Source organism: Myotis davidii, unplaced genomic scaffold (genome assembly GCF_000327345.1).
Source record: "Myotis davidii unplaced genomic scaffold, ASM32734v1 scaffold101, whole genome shotgun sequence".
Classification (NCBI taxonomy): Eukaryota; Metazoa; Chordata; class Mammalia; order Chiroptera; family Vespertilionidae; genus Myotis; species Myotis davidii.
This window is the reverse complement of record NW_006292290.1, coordinates 362,136-381,072: the sequence shown is the minus strand read 5'-3', so window position 1 is coordinate 381,072 and position 18,937 is coordinate 362,136. Positions and strand designations below refer to the sequence as shown.

The 18,937-nt window shown below is 37.3% G+C and overlaps 1 protein-coding gene across 1 annotated transcript in view; it reads right to left on the bottom strand.

Annotated features, from left to right (window-relative positions):
- The window catches only part of LOC102754540 (short transient receptor potential channel 4), a 142,889-nt gene that overhangs the window by 22,451 nt on the left and 101,501 nt on the right, over positions 1-18,937 (bottom strand). The window lies entirely within an intron of this gene.

Genomic DNA, 18,937 nt, shown 5'->3' with positions numbered 1-18,937 from the left:
AGATTAATTACCCGCCTGGCACTTAGTGAAGGGGTTTTATTCCCTCCTTAACTTCAGGGGAAAATCCCTACCTGGGGAAACAACCTTTCTCGGAGAGGTGACCTAGGTTAAAACACAGCGCCAAGAAGGTGAGCAAACATATTAAGAACAGTATGCCATATATGCCAGGTCCCTTGAAACAGCAAGGATGGACTGTCTCCCGGCAAAATATAGCCTAAGAATCCCAGAACACCAATCAGAAAGAATATATGCACCCCTATGTTCACAGTAGTGTTAATTAAAATAGCTAAGATCTGGAAACAGCCTACGTGCTCATCAGTAGATGAGTGGATAAAAAAAGCTGTGGTACATTTACACAATGGTATACCATTCAGCTCTAAAAAAGGCGTATTACCTTTTGTGACAACATGGATGGACCTGGAGATTGTTATGCTAAGTGAAGTCAGTTAGTAAGAGAAAGACAAATATCACATTATCTCACTCATATATGGAATCTAATGAACAGAATAAACTAACTAAACTAACAAAATACAGTGGGGCCTTGATGTGATGGAGCTAGTAACTCAAAGTACTCATATGTCAAATCAAAAAGTGAACGAGTGAGACACTTGATGTTGGGCTGATGTTGTGGCGTTCACTGTGACGTTCGCTGCGCCAACTAGCGGTGGGGTATCTGAAGCTGGCTCGTAATCCGAATTTTAGCTCAAAACTCAAAGCAAAAAATAGAGCAAGAGACGGCTTGTATCTCGAAAAACTCTTTAGTCGGGACACTCATAAGTCAAGGCTCCACTGTAGTTTCAGAGTCATGGATAACTGAAATAGACTGACAGATATCAGAGGGAGTGGAGAGTGGAGGAGGGAAGAGATTTACCAAAGAACCTATATGCATAGCCCATGAACTCTGACAATAATGTGGTGAATGCTTTGAGTGAGGTGTTGGTTGGGTGGTCAGATGCAAAGTAGTGGGAAATGGGGGAATCTGTAATACTGTTAATAATTAAAAATTGTATGTTTTTAAAAATTATGAAATATAAAAAATAAGCCTATCCTAGAAGCAGAACACTTGGTCACCCCAATATTTCTTCTTCAGTGTTAGCCTATGTGGATATTTTTTAAGAAAGGCTTTGTTCTCACTGTTTCTTGATGGTAAGCAAGCAAACAATTCCTAGGTATTCAGGAAGGATCTTGTTTATCATAAACTAAAATCTATTTGAGAGTCAAAGTAGAGATGAGTGATTCCTTAAAGGACCAATTCAATAGTTAATGTGTGCCACCATACAGACTGAAGATACAATGATTTCCCATGCAACTATTTCTCTTTCTCTTGCCTTGGATACCCTAATTTTCAAGGGATATAATTCAAAGAAATGTAATAAATTGAATTAAGTTGGTAATAATTGGTTAAGTAAATACAGATACAAGAAAATGACACTGTATTTCATCAAACTAGGATTATGAAGACTCTCTATTACTTTTTAAGTAATTTATTAAAGTAAAATTTAAGTTTTGTAAACAAGTTAAATTTTATAATTCAAAGAAGAACTTTTCTTAACACACTACTTGCATATTATTCTTTTCAAAGTCGGGTATTTGAAAGTCAAAATTGAGTTCTTCCTGATACATCTGCATAGTTTACTGGCTAAGTATGTTATAGATCAGGGGGCCTCAAACTATGGCCCGTGGGCCACATGAAAATACAAATATTGTATTTGTTCCTGTTTTCTATTTTTACTTCAAAATAAGATATGTGCAGTGTGCATAGGAATTTGTTCATAGTTTTTTTTTAAAACTATAGTCAGTCCTCCAACTGTTTGAGGGACAGTGAACTGGTCCCCTGTTAAAAAGTTTGAGGACCCCTGTTATAGGTCCTTAATAAGCTCTGTTCTGTTTAAGAGTTGGTCCTCCCTCTCACATGCAATCCTTCTCTCCTCTCACCAGCACATTATGAATAAATCATAGCCTACTACCTTATTTCTATTTTTCATATAAAATATTCTTTATAGTATTAGAATTTAGCATAGTTGAGAGGCCTTGATAGAAGGGAGTTAAAGAAACTAATGGGAAATGCAAAATACATACAATGAGCAGTTGCTATATCCTCATTAGTCTTCACAAATTGAAGAAAAACTACCAAGTATGAATAACACATTTCATACAGAAAAAGTAAAAAAAAAAAAATGTATTTTGGTCCACATGGTCTAGGTGAATTCTGGAACTAACAAACTGCACATCCCGGCTATAATCTTATTTAGGCATGGGAAACTGGGGCAATTGAGCAAACAAATTTATTGGAAGCACTCAAGGTTTTCTTAGATAAATATTTCTGTTGTCCTAATACACACATATAGAGTATATTAAGTTACCTAGAAGAAAGAAACAAAACATTTAATCCTCTTGGAACACCTACCTTTGCCAAGCACAAGGTTGGATTTAAGTTTTTTACTAACACGTTTTCATATTTTTTTTATTGGAAAGTATACACATGTGGTTAATAAATTAACAAGTACAATTTTTTAAATTAAATATAGATACAGTAGGTTCATGTATAGGTAAATAATCGAGACAAGACTATATAAGTAGAACAGGAATGGGTGTAATACACAAGTCTTTCAAAATGTAAACATTGGGCTATAAATTTGTTCTAATCAGAGGATTGAAATAACCCAAAAAGTATTCCTAAGAATCACCATTAATCTGAATATTCTCACAATGTTTTTACTTTTTTTTTTTGCTACTACAGCTGTTCACTACATGTCTACACCAGCATTCCCCAAATGATATTCCATTAATGAACATATTTCCCATAAAAAAATGGTTTTCATGTTGAAATTAGTTACTAAGTTAAGGATGAAAAAAATTATACCTTTATATTACAGAATTTTTCAGCCTTTAATTGCTAAAATAGAAATTTTCATCTTTAATTGCATAAACTTTTAATGATTTCATGTTTTCTGTCTATTCTTCTTTCTATTCTTTGTTTTTATTAACCACTAGTAGCCCTGAGCACGAATCTGTGTGCCAGTAGGTTGCTGCCGCCCTTCTGTAGTTCCCCTCGCCACCCCACCACCCAAAGCTTGTTTCCCTGCCCTCTCCTGTAGCTTTCTGCCCCGGCTTGTAGCCACAAGGTCGCTAAGCAGCCCTCCTGCAGCTCCCCTTGCCCCCTCTCCTCTCCCCCTATCATAGCTTGCTGCCCTGCCCCCTCCTGTAGCTCTCCACAGCCCACTTATACCTCCTGCTGATCCATGATCTGGTAGTGATGCACTTGGTCGTTACACCTCAGGGCATAATGGCTAATTAGCATATTCCTCTCTTATTATATAGGGTGCTTTCTCTTTTTATTTTATTTCTTCTTAGTTTCCTCCTTCCTTACTTACTTTCACCCTATCCATCTCTGTTTCTTGGTTTATTTGGATTACTTCTAGGTCTACTCTGCCTGATTCAAGTTCCTTCTGAAGGGCATCCTCAGCAAAGGCAACCACCCTGTCTTTGGCAACCACCTGCCATTGGTCTTTTCCAGCAATCCCTCTCTAGGGCCATCACATTGCCTGCAGCATGCTTGGAGTTTATAGCTCCTGACTCCTCTGTTCCAACTTTGGGCCCCAGGGATTACCATCTTTTGCAACATTCTCTGACTGGACTGGGAAGAGTGAGGTTTCTTTTCAGGCTCATTAGGGAAATGCAAATTAAAACCACAATGAGATATTACTACACACCTATTAAAATGGCTAAAAAAAGGACTAACCATGATATGTATTGGTGGGAATTTGGAGAAACTTGAACTCTCATACATTGCCCATCAAAATGTAAATGGTCAATGTTATAGGATTCCAGGGACAGGGAAACTGAGACAGGAAAGTTAAAACAAGGCCAAACAGTATGGGCAATTTGCAGCCAGCTTGTTACTAAGAAGCTGTTATCTTCCCCAGCAAGGACATTAGAGCAAATGGTTAAAAAAACAAAACCAAAAAAACCTGCCTAATGAGAGAATGCAGAATGGGAAGGGGGATAAGGGAAAGGAAAAAGGGAGAGTTTTCTCCCCTAAGCAGAGAAGCCAGCAGTCTCAAGGCTTGACAAGAAAAAGTTGCCAGGTGCTTCTCATGATTTCTGGGAAAGCCACAATAAAGTAAAAAAATGGAACCTTGAGAATTCATCTGTACTAAAATATTCAGCAGAGGAATTTTGAGACCTATAGACAGGAGGATATATAATGCCTCAGACCTCCACACAGCTTACTCTTCAGATTAGCTGAGAGTCCATCTGCACTTCAAAATCCAGATGTATAGGTTTGCTTGCTTTGCTTTTTCAATAAAGGTGAATGCTTTAATAGATTGGGTAAATGGGCTTTTCACAATGCAGTCAAGGTTTCTTGTGTAAGTTCACTTATATGGGTTTATTTGAGCCAAACTCTCGTGGCTGGCTCAGGGGGCTGTGTGGTAACACCTCTCTGGTGCCAGTGAGAGGTGCCTATAACATTCAATCATTTTGTAGACAATTTGCAGTCTATATATTTTAAATTAAACCTATACTTATCATAAAATAGACTCATTTCAATCCAGGCATTTGTCCAAAAGAAAAGATGGCATATATCTATTCAAAGTTTTGTATGCAAATGTCATAATAGGTTTGATGTAACAGCCAAAAACAAGAAAAATTCAAATTTCCATCAAACAGTGAATCAACATACTAGGAAAAATTGCTTGGCAATAAAAAAGAAGGAACTATTAATAGACACACACATTGTTGAATCTCAAAGTAATTATGAATAAAAAAAGCCAGAGGTAAGAAGAGTACATGTTGTATAATTCCATTTATATAAACTCTAGAAATTGCAAACTGATCTACAGTGACAGAAAGCAGACCAGCAGTTGTCTGGGAAAGGGCAGGGTGTGCAAAGAGAGCATATTAAAGGGCAAAGGAAACTTGTGGTGGCGACAGATATATTCACTATATTAATTGTGGTGATACTTTTAAGGTATGCACATACAAAATGTTACCAAAGTATTCACTTTAAGTATGTACAGTTTGTTGTCTGTCAATTGTACCTCAATAAAGCTGTTTTAAAATGTCCTTATTTTGCTGGTGTCACAAGCATATTAACTATGATTTACCTCAATCTGTTATCAAGTCAGCCTCTTTCTCTCATATCCCTCTCCTTATTTCATTGCAATACCACTTCTTATTCAGATTAACATGAAATATTATCATAATATCAGGTGTCATGATCACAGGCCTATACTAGAAAAAATAAGGTTTATTTTCTGCCCAAGCTATTAGCCTGAGTCTTTCTAACTTATATACCATAATGTTGAAATGTTGGGCCTTGCAAAATGTAAATTTAACTGTGCCTCTTTCTGACTTAAAAGTCTGTACTAGTATTTCATAGTCTCCAGAAAAAAGACCCAGGTTTATGCAAGACCTATGAAACCCTAAGATACTTTACCATGATCTTCCTTTCCCCAGCCATGCATACCTACACTTCAGGCATACAAACTAGTATTCAGAATGTTCTGACCATGTCTGTGCCTTTCTTACTGTTGTAGGTTTGCATTTGCTGATAATTTTGCCTGTAATTATCCACTTCTCATTTTCTCACAGTGAATTTTCTTGGTCTTCCAATTTAGCTTCTAATTCTCTTGGTCATTCCTAGAGTCTATTGTTTTTTCTCAGTACTGGTGTTGTACTTTGAATACACATTTATAATTACACTTATTCCTTTCTCTCCTGCATTTTAATAATGGGTTACAGTGAGATATTTTAGAAGGGTTTATCTTTTTTCAGCACTCAATTCCTAGCACCAGTACTTGGTACTGATATGTCAATGAATGTTTACTCAATTTAATTAACTGTTGAACATTCTTAGGCTTATGGACCCATTTAATCAGGCATTAATTACTCATGTAAGTTCCACAGAAAAACCTGAGCTGAAGTCATTAATCTCAACAATAAGGACACTTTACATTCTTGCATTTATTTCCAGAAATTACAAAATTAGTTGCTTCTGTTTCTTCTTAATGTAGCAATTTTCAACTTTTTTCATCTCATGATACAAACAAGTTAATTATTAAAATTCTGCAACTCACCATAAAATATATATTTTACACCTATCTGACAAAAAAAGAGAAAAAAGTATACTTTTGATTCATTCATACCGATGTCTATTGTGTGGGCTGTTGTCATTTTTTTATTTGACAATCTAAGGGAAAAGAAATCAGTGCCCCTGACTAAATAGGTTTTGCGTGTTTTAAAATTCTTGCGGCACAATGATTGATAATCACTGTCTTAATGTACTGTGAAATAGTTCAGGCAGGTTGCTAGGAGTTTCACTGTGTTGTTTGAGTGTAGGCTGAGAAGGCTGCCTCAGTCCAGGTTAGATGTTAGTGCTTAGAAGCTATAAAAAAATCAAGTTTGTCTTGGAAAATGCATCTTTACAAGGAGCACAGAGGCAGAGTATTTCAAGTAGTTGCCAGGGAAAAACATTTCAGAGAAATGTAGTCCAATTCCACAAGAGTCAATGAAAGAGAGATAAGACCTGGAAGTGGCAAATATGGTCTGCAGTACTTTTTAATGTTACCAATATTGCTTTAAAAATGAATATAATAACATTCTTCCCTCTGTCTTGCTTTTTGTGCAATCAGAGATATACACGTCTGATGAAAAAATATAAGAGAAAATGGTAAATTAATCTCAAGGAAATTGTTTCCTTGAATATAAAACTATTGATGATGTCCAAATATTAGGAAAAAAATACCAATGTTGGACTCATGCAAGAAAACATTGATGCTAAAATACATATATATGGAATACTAATCTTTTAAAATCACTTTTCAGAGGATAAGTATTATTCACTACTCCTATAAAATTGAAACACTTTAAAAGTATATTCAAAGTTTTGTTCTCTTATGTTATTATGAACAAGTGATGTATACCCAACAACATATACCACCTAATAGGCTAAAGCAATTTGTACATTTTTATCTGAATTCTCAATACCTAGTATCATTACAAGATAGTGAGAAGCTAGGAAAATTCCTAAGCAAGAGGAATAGGGAAACTGAGACAATAAATTTAAACAAGTCTAAACAGTTTGGGGAATTTGTGAATCACAAGCCATTAATCTTCCCCAATGAAGGACACTTGAGAGCAAATGGCTAAATACCCCTCCTCACTAATTAAAAGAATGAAGGAAAGGAGGGGGAAGGGAAGAGAGAAGGGGAGTTTAAATGCCTCTTCTCCCCAATTAATGTATACATAGTGTAAATCACCCTGAACCTCCTAAGGCAGGAGGGGGAAAGGAAAAAGGGAAGAGCCTGTCTCGCTAAATAAAGAAGTCACCATTTGGGGAAAGGAAAAAAGGTGTGTGTGGGGGCAGTTTTATTTCACTCCCTAAATAAAAAGCCAGCAGTGTCAGGGCTTATCAAGATAAAATTGCCAGGGGCTTCTCATAAATTCTAGGAAAGCCAAAACAAAGTAAAAGGGGAGGCCTTGAGAATTAATCTGTACTGGGATACCTAGCAGAGGAATTTTGAAACATATAGGCAAAAGAATATACAATCCCTTGAAACCCCATCAGACTCACTTTTCCCAAACTAGTTGGGAAAGCCCAGTTGAGCCCTAGCTCAGATGTAGTTTAGTAGATTTGTTTGCCTTGCTTCTTTAATAAATTCGCTTTCTCACAATACAACCATCTGGAGTCAGTCCTTTGAATTCATTCATATGGGAAGGGGAGGGGAGGGCAGGGGAATAGAGGGGATGGGAAGGAAGGGAGGAGAAGGGAGGGGAGGGGAAGAGGAGGAGAAGGATGGGAAGGAGAAGGGAAGGAAAAAGAACCAAGGAGGGGACAGCCCTCTCTTTTCAACTTTGACTCTGGGTGGTGGTGGGGGGTGGGGGTGTCTGTGAGAGGTGCCTGTAACAGTATTGCTTTGTTACAAAGGATAAATACATACCCAAACTGCATTTCATCAAATTATAAATTTCTGAAGATTAGGGATTGTCTCTAAAATGTTTTCAGTAGTTATCTCTAATTATCACAAGATGTGAACATAATATTTAGGAGTTTGTAATCTAATTACAAAGTCCATGGCAAATTCTACAATAAGCCTAGTATATAGAAAGAGTTCAATTTCTATTAAGTTTCCTATGCCAGCACCAGCAACAATTTTTATCCGCACCCCCACCCCACCCCCACACATACACACACACCAAAACTATTACAACATGATTCAGGCAGTCCTATGGACAATAAACCAACAACTCTCAATCCTCATGCTCCCCTGGCATTAAAATTGCGTATCTGCTTTCCTAGCAGCAGAACCAAGACTGTCCCTCTAGAGCCGTTTATATTGAACTAGGAATGGTTTGATTATGAGATTAAAATAATTCATACAAAATTACAGCTAATTGTATTCACCTTAATCTTTCATTTGCATTTAAGAAATGATAAAAGATAGTGAATGACAGAAATTTAGGTGCCAGAACTGAAAGAACTATACCTTTCCACCCTAGGTTCTTCCCATTACTTTCATTTGGTCTGAGTTTCCTGATCTATACTGTTCAGAGAGGAGGAAGGGCAAGTAAGCATCATGTTCTCAACTTTCAATGCTGGTGCCCCTCTATCCTAAAATAGGGATTCAGTTTTTTGGTTCAGACAGGAGGCTTCCACACCTAATGGTAAATAAAGTTACAACCTTAGCATAATGAAGCTAATGATAATTAGATAGAATGACTTTTTTTAGTATCTAGACTTTCAGTAGAAATAAATGAAAGCTATGAGGACATTTACAAATACTCAAGAATTTCTTGCTAAATTCTTCTCTAGTGGTGGAAAGTCAATTTGATAGCAAACAGAACCTACCTGCTTCATATCATCTAGACATATTATGGCCAACTTTGAGCAGTTTTTTAACCACCTCCAAACATCCATAATGTAATTTTTGGTACATCATACATATGAGAAATATAGTCAAAACATTTACTAGTCAGAATAATTTTACTTTACCTAAAACACTGTTGAAAGCTGAAAACAGTTTAAATTGTTTTTCTTTTACTAAATTCAGTAATACCGTCATACTATTTTTAACACTGATATAGGTACATCATTCCCTAATTCCACAGGAATTCAAAAGTCACAATAGAAATTCAATAAGGAGATATTTCTCTTTTTTTAAATATATTTTATTGATTTTTACAGAGAGGAAGGGAGAGAGATAGAGAGTTAGAAACATCGATGAGAGAGAAACATCGACCAGCTGCCTCCTGCACATCCTCCACTGGGGAAGTGCCCGCAACCCAGGTACATGCCCTTGACCGGAATTGAACCTGGGACCTTTCAGTCCGCAGGCCGACGCTCTATCCACTGAGCCAAACCGGTTTCGGCAAAAAGGAGATATTTCAATATGTATTTCCAGAATTTAAGAATACTAAGGTTATAAAAACGTATCATATTTAAATTGAAAGTCCTAATTTCCAGTACATCATTTCATTTACTTAGCTGGCTGAAAATTAAAAAGCCAAGGGTCAAAACAGTGGCAAATAAATTTCCTTTTCTTTCTCCATATAAATAAATGGCAACCAAATAATCTCTACCTTCTCAGCATGCTGAAAATAGCTCATTTAGTAAATGGCTGGAGAAGTCTTTTTATTAAAATTTCTTGGGATTGGCATATTCTCTCTGTTTCATTTTTACCACAATAGTCTTCTGTCAGATCTGTACAAGTTACAAGTCTCTATAGAATAGGGAATACCTTCTTCAAACTGAAGCTAAATCCAAGACAAAAATTTCTACCTCGGGATATTATGAAGGCAGACAATACTGGGTAGGGAAACATGGGGAGTTTCTTTTGAGGTAGTGTTTCACAGTTTCATTGCAATATTGACCTCAAAATGTGGCTAAATGTTTAAAAGTTGAGAATTTGGAACATTCACTCACTTTTTATACAAAAGGTGATAATACTTTTTGGTATAAACGTCATCAACAAAATCCTACCCAATACCCATATTTGAAGAGAATACAAAATATCATAAGGATCTGTCAATTATATTGGAGAGATGTCAAATTAATACAAAATACAGATAGCCTTGTTCTGTGAAGAGTGTATAATTTAATATTTAAAATAACATTGTTAACCACTGTAGAATTCCTAATTAAGTGAGGAAGGCCAAATTTTGTATGTGAAGCAAATAGAGAATGAAAAATTATATCTGTTTTCATCATTCACATTTTCTCCCTTCATCACACATTTTGAACTCCAGTAGTCCTCTGTCCCAGACACTGCCTCTTCATTTAACTGCTCTAGTCACCATGCTATCTTCCTCTCTGGACAGCTTTCATTATGAGAAAGAAAAACCTTTTACAATGGTAGGTTTTCTCTATATAAAGATATATCAGGATAACTTATAATATGTAACATTATAGTTAACTCTACTGATATATTTATCTCTGTATACCTCCATATTGTTTATCTCTGCATCTACAATGCTTTTCATAGTTTGGGGTACAAAGAGATTCTTGAAAATATTTTTAGAATGAATAAATAAATATATGAATAGCAACATCAGAAATGCATATTTTACTACATTTAAAATTGTCTCTACATTATTTTATAGCTTCAATACTGCTATGTAGCATGGAAAAGAGGCCGAGTCTAAACAAATGGCTGAAGGCTAAAAAAAGAAGCATTAGCAATGAGATACTCTTACTGAAGAAAGCCAACGATATATAACTGGCTTTACTACTCTGTCCTAAGAATTAGAAAGAAATTTGTTTCCTCAATAAATAAACATGATTCTTACATGTAGAAAAACACTTTAATTTTGTTACGAATTTAATACTGATTTCTTACCCTTACTGGATTATTAGACTCTACTATCCTGATTTATGTAAACATTGAGATAAAATACTAATTCCCAGCTATGTATAAGACTTGCAGTATCAACAAAATAAGTATTGATTGTGATTATGTTTTAATAGGCAATGCTCAAACAATAAAGTAAATAAAAATGCACCTTTTTTGGTTACTGGTTTTAGTTTTAAAAGAAGTGCTTACTCAAGTTTTTAAGATTTTAAGAGGATAAGTTATTACTCCTGCTATCAAAAAATGTAGTTCATGAAATTTTTTCATTTCTATTTTTCAACTATGGTAAACTTAATTTCATTGCTTTGGTATAGAAATTAAACAACTTAGAACTATAAACATCAGATTATTGTTTCTTAGCTAAATATACCACTAAAGTATACATTCTACTTACTAATAACATTATTTATCCTTTCTCTTCTTAGAAAAAATCTTCAGCTGATGACTAACCTTCTTTATGGGTCTTGAATTTCTCTTATTTCTATATGACTGGTGATATTTGGCTATGGATTTCATTAGTTATGGCTTGTTTTTCCTTTTTAATTTTTTAAATAGAATTTATTGTGTTACATTGGTTAATAAAATTATATAGGTTTCAAGTGTAAGTTATAGATTTTCAATTAGCAAGGGGATTGTTTTAGTCCATTTGGGCTGCTATAACAGAATACCATAGATTGCATGACATAAACAACAAACATTTATTTTTTACAGTTCTGGAGGCTAAGTCCAAGATCAAGATACAAGCATATTTGAGGCCCTAGTTTCTGATACATAGACAGCAAGCGTTTCCCTGTATTCTCACATGGCAGACAGGGTCTCTTTTAATAAGGGCATTAACCTCATTCTTCAGGGCTCCACCCTTGTGTACTAATCACCTCCCAAAGAACCCACCAACAAACAGAATCACATTGTTTCCACATTTGAATCATCAGGGTGGTGGGGTTGGGGAAAACATTCAGTTTATAGGAGGAAAATAAGTAAACAAAGACAAATACTTTTTGAAGAGAAAGATAGACTATGACTTTTGTATCAAGGTATTGAGAATTAAATTTCCACGGCCTGTACAATGCTCTCAAATATGTAATTAACTATTCTCTTTTATACAAAGCAAAATAGATTTTATATTCTAAAATAAGATTTTATTTAACAATTTTCTTCACAAAATAACCATAAAACAAAGTCCATTGCGAATATATGAATTCTCAATTCAGTTTCTAAAACATCACATAGAATCAATTTAGATAAAACAGCATTACACATCTCTTGCTAAAAGATATGTGCTTTTTACTAGAGTTCTATACAGGTGTTCAATTTCTAAAACTTATTTTGATGTATTATGAAAATTCACAAATAAAGATAATATATGACAATCATTGTAATGTCATATTAAATGGATGATCATAGGACTAGATATTTCAAACAGAAGAACTTCTTTGAAGCATAATCTAAGAGTTTATAATGTAAGCAACAATACTTTGAAAATGTTAGGGTACAGTAACAATTATATCAGCTTTATTCAATTTTAATTCATTAATAGTTATGAAAATAACAAGTCCTTGATTCTAGCTTAAAGATTACTAATTCTGTTACATTTTCTCCCCCCCCACCCCGCCCAGGATTACGTTCTCAGAATAAGTTGATCACCCAAGTGTTGACAAATTCAAACTCTTTCATTTTTTCTCTACCATTCAAGATATGAGTCTCACTGTAAGATATAGTAAACATATTTAAGAAAGAAATTGGTAGTTTGTCAAGAGATATAAACTGAGTAACTTTCTGTATTTCTTTATGTATGTTTCACTTTAGATGCTTGGCTTATTTAACTTGCCATTTACTTTTTTTTAACACACATTTATTTTCTTTAATGCAATTTAGCGCTGCCTCAAGAAATACAAATGTGAGCCATATGTGTAATTTAAATTTTCCTAATAAACATATTTTAAAAAACGAAAAAAAGATAAAATTAATTTTCATAAAAGACATCATTTAATCTAAGATATATAATTTTGAGATATAAGCAATTTAAAATTTATTAATGAGATATTTTTCATTTTGTTTGTACCAAGGCTTTGAAAGTTGTATTTATTTGACACTTAGATTATACCTCAGTTTAGACAAACTGCATTTCATTTGTTGAACTTCCTTATGTAGCTGGTGGCTATTATTGCCAACACAGCCTTGTGTTTTACAAATTATAGACTAATAGATACCTTTTGAAATTCTTAAAGGAATCTCTAAGGTTGTCACTGAATACAGATTGTAGAGAAGAGTAATTTTGTTGTGTTCAGTGGCTGTTAATAAAAAGTCTATTTCAGAAGGAAGGGATGGACTGTATCTATTTTCCTGTCTGTCCTTTTCTTTAACTGGTGTAAACACTCAATTATATTTAAATAGAGGCCCAGTACATGAATTTGTGCACAGGCGGGGTACCTAGGCCTGGCCAGCAATCAGGGTTGATCAGGACCTGGCCTATCGGGGCCTGCTGGCTGGAGGGAGGGACAGGGGGAGGGACCGCAGGCTGATTGGGGCCTGCTGGCCAGGGGAAGGAAACCAGCCCTCAGCCCCAGTGGGAAAGGGCCGTGTCTGCCGCCACTACACACCACTCCACTGGTTCCCTGCCCCAGCCTGGGGCCTGAAGACACTGGTGGGGTCGGGAGAAGAGGCGATGATAGCTGGGGCAGGTGAGGAAGGAACAGATGCTGGAAGCCGAGGCCATCAGCTGACCACAGGAGGTTGGCTGTAGGAGTGCACTGACCACCAGGGGGCAGCTCCTGCATTGAGCATCTGCTCCCTTGTGGTCAATGCATGTCATAGCAACTGGTCAATTGGTCATTCAGTTGTAATGGTCTCTTAGGCTTTTATATGTATAGGTGATTTCCACACTTCTTCCTATCCCCAACCCCAACACCACTTGGTGCAGAAGATTTGCACTCTTCTCACCCTTTTTTAGTGTCCCTTCCTTATAATGCTAAAAGAGAATAAATGATGGGGATCTGTTAGATTTCAGAAATGGATTGTTCAGTCACAGGCTTTTGTTGTTAGGATGTACATTGGAGGCAGATATCCCTATCTAGACAAGAAGACCTTTTCCCACTAGTGACCCAGTAGGCAATCTCCTGGTGTTAATAGTTATTATTTTAAAGTAAAAATAACTCTGTAGTAGTTAAATCTTTCAGTGACATCTCTGTATGTAATATTTTGAACAGGAAATAAGATTATTTTCCTCCTTGCTAAGGCTACTTTTAATAGCATGAGAAGGCTGTTCAGCTTTGATTTGAGAGCTTCATCAGTGGGTTCCCTGAGAGTTTTTGCCAAAGGGACATTTGGAAAACCTACTGGTCCTGGAAGAGGTGAATGTAGAAATAAGTGAGAGGTTAAAATGAATGAGAGAAGGCTAAAAGATATGACCTGAATATTAGCACACATCTCAAATGCTTAGGATCTTAAAATTGTAAATGCTTGGCTTATTGTTTATCTGCTTTTTTCCCTCAAAGGAAAAGTAAATGAATGATGTTTTTTCTCATGTTTTTGATGCACATGATTGAGAAAAATGAATTAAAAAACGTGCTCACACTTTCATCTGATACTCTGTGTCAGACTTACCAAGATTTATCTTCCTTAGAAAGTTATGGTTGAAAGTACTTCAAAAATCATTAAGCTTCACCTCTTCATTTTACAAGCAGGAAATTAAGGTCCATGGAGGTCAGATGAACTTTCTAGGACCACAAAACTAGTTAACAGCAAAGGCAGGTGTGATGATGATTGGGTGTGTGTGGTGAAAGATGAGAGCTCAGGACTGACGTCAACCCACAAATGAAGTCAAAGTTGTATAGCAATAATCACAAGTCAGTAATTACAGATTCTGGATGCTGACACTGCAGGAAGCCATCCACTGTTGATACTATCATGAGAGTGCATCAAGGAACATGGAAGGCCGATGGATGAGGGCCAACACTAAGCACCATTGGTCTATAGATATAGCAATGGCTCAAAACAATTTCCTGACCTAATAACCTCAAAGTAAATGTTTACTGAACCTTACCAATTTTTACTGATCTTTATTGACCTTAGAGATGGACGGTTTGCTACCTGTTTGCTGTGCTTTACTGAGGGCAAGATGTGTATCTAAAATTGAATAAAAAGAGGACAAGGCCAGGTTTCAGGGTGCCTCTCCTAGTGGCCCCTACCACTTAATAATTCATATTTCTTGTATAGTATTTTCATTTGTGCATCGGCCCCTTCTTCAGATCCTAAACCCTTGCTGTAAAAGGTTGTGGTATGGCACTATCACAAAAATCATCTTGTATTGTTTACATCTTTCATATCTAATCTAATAAAAGAAAAACATGCAAATTGACTGCACCTCCGCTACACCCTAAGCCACGCCCACCAGCCAATCAGAGTGACTATATGCAAATTAACCCAAATAAGGTGGTGGTCGGCAGCCACGGAGCTGGAGCAAGCAGGAGGCTTGGTTGCCCGGCGATGGAGGAAGCCAAGCTTCCCGCCTGCCCTGGCCGGCTGTGGCCTCAGCTGGAGGCAACAAAGTTTCAATTATAGAAGATAAATAAATCCCAGATACCTGCTTCCAGCCAGCCTCCACTGGAAGCTTGGGTGGCTGGGGGCCATGGCCAGCCAGCAAACAGGCAACAGCCCCTCAACCAGGATGGCCACACCCTCATGGGGTAAGGGTCCCCAATGGGGGGCTTGGCCAGCCTGCAAATAGCCATTAGCCCCTCACCCAGACTGGCCAGGCATCTCAACAGGACCCCCCACCTTGAAGGGGGTGTGGCCAGACTGAAAACGTCCCTCAGCCCCACACCCAGGCTGCTCCTCAGCAGCACTAAGGATGTCTGACTGCAGCTTAGGCCTGCTCCCTGCTGGCAAGTGGACATCCCCCAAGGGCTCCTGGGCTGCCAGAGGGATGTCTGACTGCCAGCTTAGGCCCAATTCCCCTTGGATCGGGCCTAAGCCAGCAGGTGGTCATCCCCTGAGGGGTCCCAGACTGTGAGAGGGCACATGCCGGGCTGATGGATTCCTCCCACCCCGCTGCTGAATGCACAAATTTTTGTTCACCGGGCTTCTAGTAGAAAATTAAAGACATAAAATCAATAAAACTAGTGTAATATAGAGTTCTAAAATTTAGAAGAAATAAAAGCTAAGCATTCCGTTTTAAAGTTGTTTTTGTTTTTTTGTTTTTGTAGTCAAGGGGTTTTTCTTTTCATTCTCCTGATTTTATGAATCCCTGAGATTATTGTAGACTCTGTTTCTCATGATCTGGATAACTCACAACCTTGAAGGAAAAAATAGCCCCTCCAAAAAAGAAGTAAGTATTTACACTGCTTATCCTCTAAGTCTTGGTGTTTTCTAAAGGAAATTAAAAGAATGTTTCAAGCTGAAAGGATTGAGGGAGAAGTATAATTTTTTGTTTAATGAGATGTAGAGGCTTGGGCATATGTCAAGGTGACAAAAGGTAATCCAGACAGAAAAAATGAAATAAAATCTTTGGGTGCTTTGTTTTGCAGTTTATCTTTTCTTGAACTTTCTAGACAAGGCAGAAATTCTAGGGGGTCAATTAGAGGAATCACTTATTGCTGCTAAGGATTATGCAGCAATTTTTCTTTCTAAAAGAGAGATGTACTTAGGAAGGTAGGAAGATAAATGCACTTACTAAGCAGTGACCACATTCAATAAGAATCTGCATTTATAACTTCAATTTCAACTCACATGGGAAGTATTTGAGTTCATCCCTACGCATCCTTTTCCCTCACTCTATTTAAGCATCACTGGATAGTGTACTTTTTCCGGTATTTTTAATTTGTCATTATCATCATCATTCTTTTTCAAGGTACCATTCTTTCTTATCTGAAACTCATCAGTTATTTTCCCCACTCTATTCTAAACACTGCACCTACAGTGATCTTTTCAAAACACAAATTTAATCATGGCTATTTCCTGCTTAAAGCCTTTCATTTTAAAAGTTTTAATTTTATTTTCTGATTGCAGTTTACATTCAATATTACTTGGTAATAGTTTTGGTATACAGCTAAGTGGTTATGTAGCAGGATAGTAAGATGCGAGGAAAGAAAAAGAAAATTGAACAAGGCCAGTTTGGGCAGCTTATAGCAAGCTTGTGAATTGCAAGACTTTATCGTCCCTAACCAAGGACACTTGAGAGCAAATGGTTTGTACCCTTCTCCCTAACCAGAAAATACATAGTTTAAATCACCCTGGCCTGGAAAAATAGAGAAGAAAGACCTAATTAATATTATTTGTGCCAACTAAATTCAAGGACAGATGAGGTCAAGCAACAAATTTTTTAAAAAAACAAACAAAAAATACAAAAAACAAACAAACAACAAAAAAACACACCAAACATTAAAGCCAGACAGACTTAAGATACAATAGTAAAATAGACTAAATAATAATCTAAAACTCCCCTATATACTCATTTTAATGCATCAACATGATAAAAATGCACCTGGAAAGCTGATGAATATTCTACTGAAACCCTCCCCTAAGATTCTTGCCTGCAGAAAACAAACAAAAAAACACATAAAAAGCTCTCAGGTGGGCTCACTTTAGAGCATGCCCATGCCCCTTCCTGGGCATGAACTTTTTATTTCTTCCTACATTCTAATGGTCACCAGGAGACTTGCAGCCAAGGGTGTGATGAGCAGCAGCAGCTTATCCCGGGCTCACTCTCTAATCCTGTCTCTACGGCCCCATTTTTCTCTGACTTACCCAGTAAACTAAACCCGCCCTGTCCAATAGGTGAAGTGTCCTAGGGAGTTTGGGAGACCGGGAGTTTGATCACTCACTATGACATGCGCTGACCACCAGGGGGCAGTGTGGAGTGAAGGAAGGCCCTGGCTGTCAGCCAGCAGCCAGAAGGCCCTGATTGGTTCTGATTGGCCCTGATTGCCGGCTTAGGGACCCTACTCATGCACGAGTATCATGCACCAGGCCTCTAGTTTCCTATAACATTTTTTAGATAGTCAAAGCAGAGCACTGCCTAAGCTCTCCCCTGTTGTTTCTTCTACCCTAATTTCTTCCTTTGTTTCATTATCCCCAGCGTTAACAAATATACTCTCAAAACCATCTGGACTCATGTTGTGAAATCTTTCTTACATGAAGTTAAGGACCCACACACTATAGGCTGCCCTGAGGCAGACCTGCTCTGGGTCAGGCCCTGTCCAGTAACATTCTGATGCCCATCGTAGGGCACTGGAGTTATTTTCTCTTCCTACACTCTCTCTAATTCATCTTCCTGTCATTTACCATCATCAGTGTGGGGAAACCTATCAGTCAGCTGCAGAGTAAATCCTTCATCAAATGCACCTTGTCAAGACTAAGATGGATGGTAAGCATGCTCCCTGGACATGGATTCACCTGCCCAAAGACTGCGCCCAGGTGACACCTGAGTGATGGGATCCAGTGAGTCAGGACCTGATCGATCACTCCTGACACCTGAAGAAACTCCTTCCTTCCCCCTTGTTTGGCCAGCATGGGCATGAGTCCACTGTCTGAGAGATGTAAATTCATTCCCAGGGCAGTTAGCCAATGTCTGACCCTTGGTAAAGCCATCCTTAAGGCATGGGATAGACACATCCACAGGTCAAATGTGCTTTCTCTTTCCAGTTCTCTCTCTGCCCCTGTGGATGTGAGTCCCCTGTCTGAGTGTAGTAAACCCATCCCTGGGCATCTGGCTAATGTCCCAATTGTTGGTAAAGCCATTCTCAGGACACTAGGTACACAAGTCCATGAGACAAGTCAAATGAACTTTCCCTTTGTATTTCTCTCTCTGACTCATAAATCCAGGTCCTCTAACTAAAGCATTTGGTACACCAATTTTGACAACTTCATTTTTGCCATGCCACATCTCATCTTCTGACACTGGGTTTCTCTTTCCCCCATTTGAACTTTCTTTTGAATGTTTCATTTGTAATTCCTGAAAGTAGGCCAAGACTTCCTTTGTTTACACAGCTCATTCATGGCCTTTTAAACTTTGACTGAGAGTCTAACCAAGTCTTCCTACTGGGTAATTAGATTAAAAAATAACAATGTCTTTCAAAACCCTAAACCCT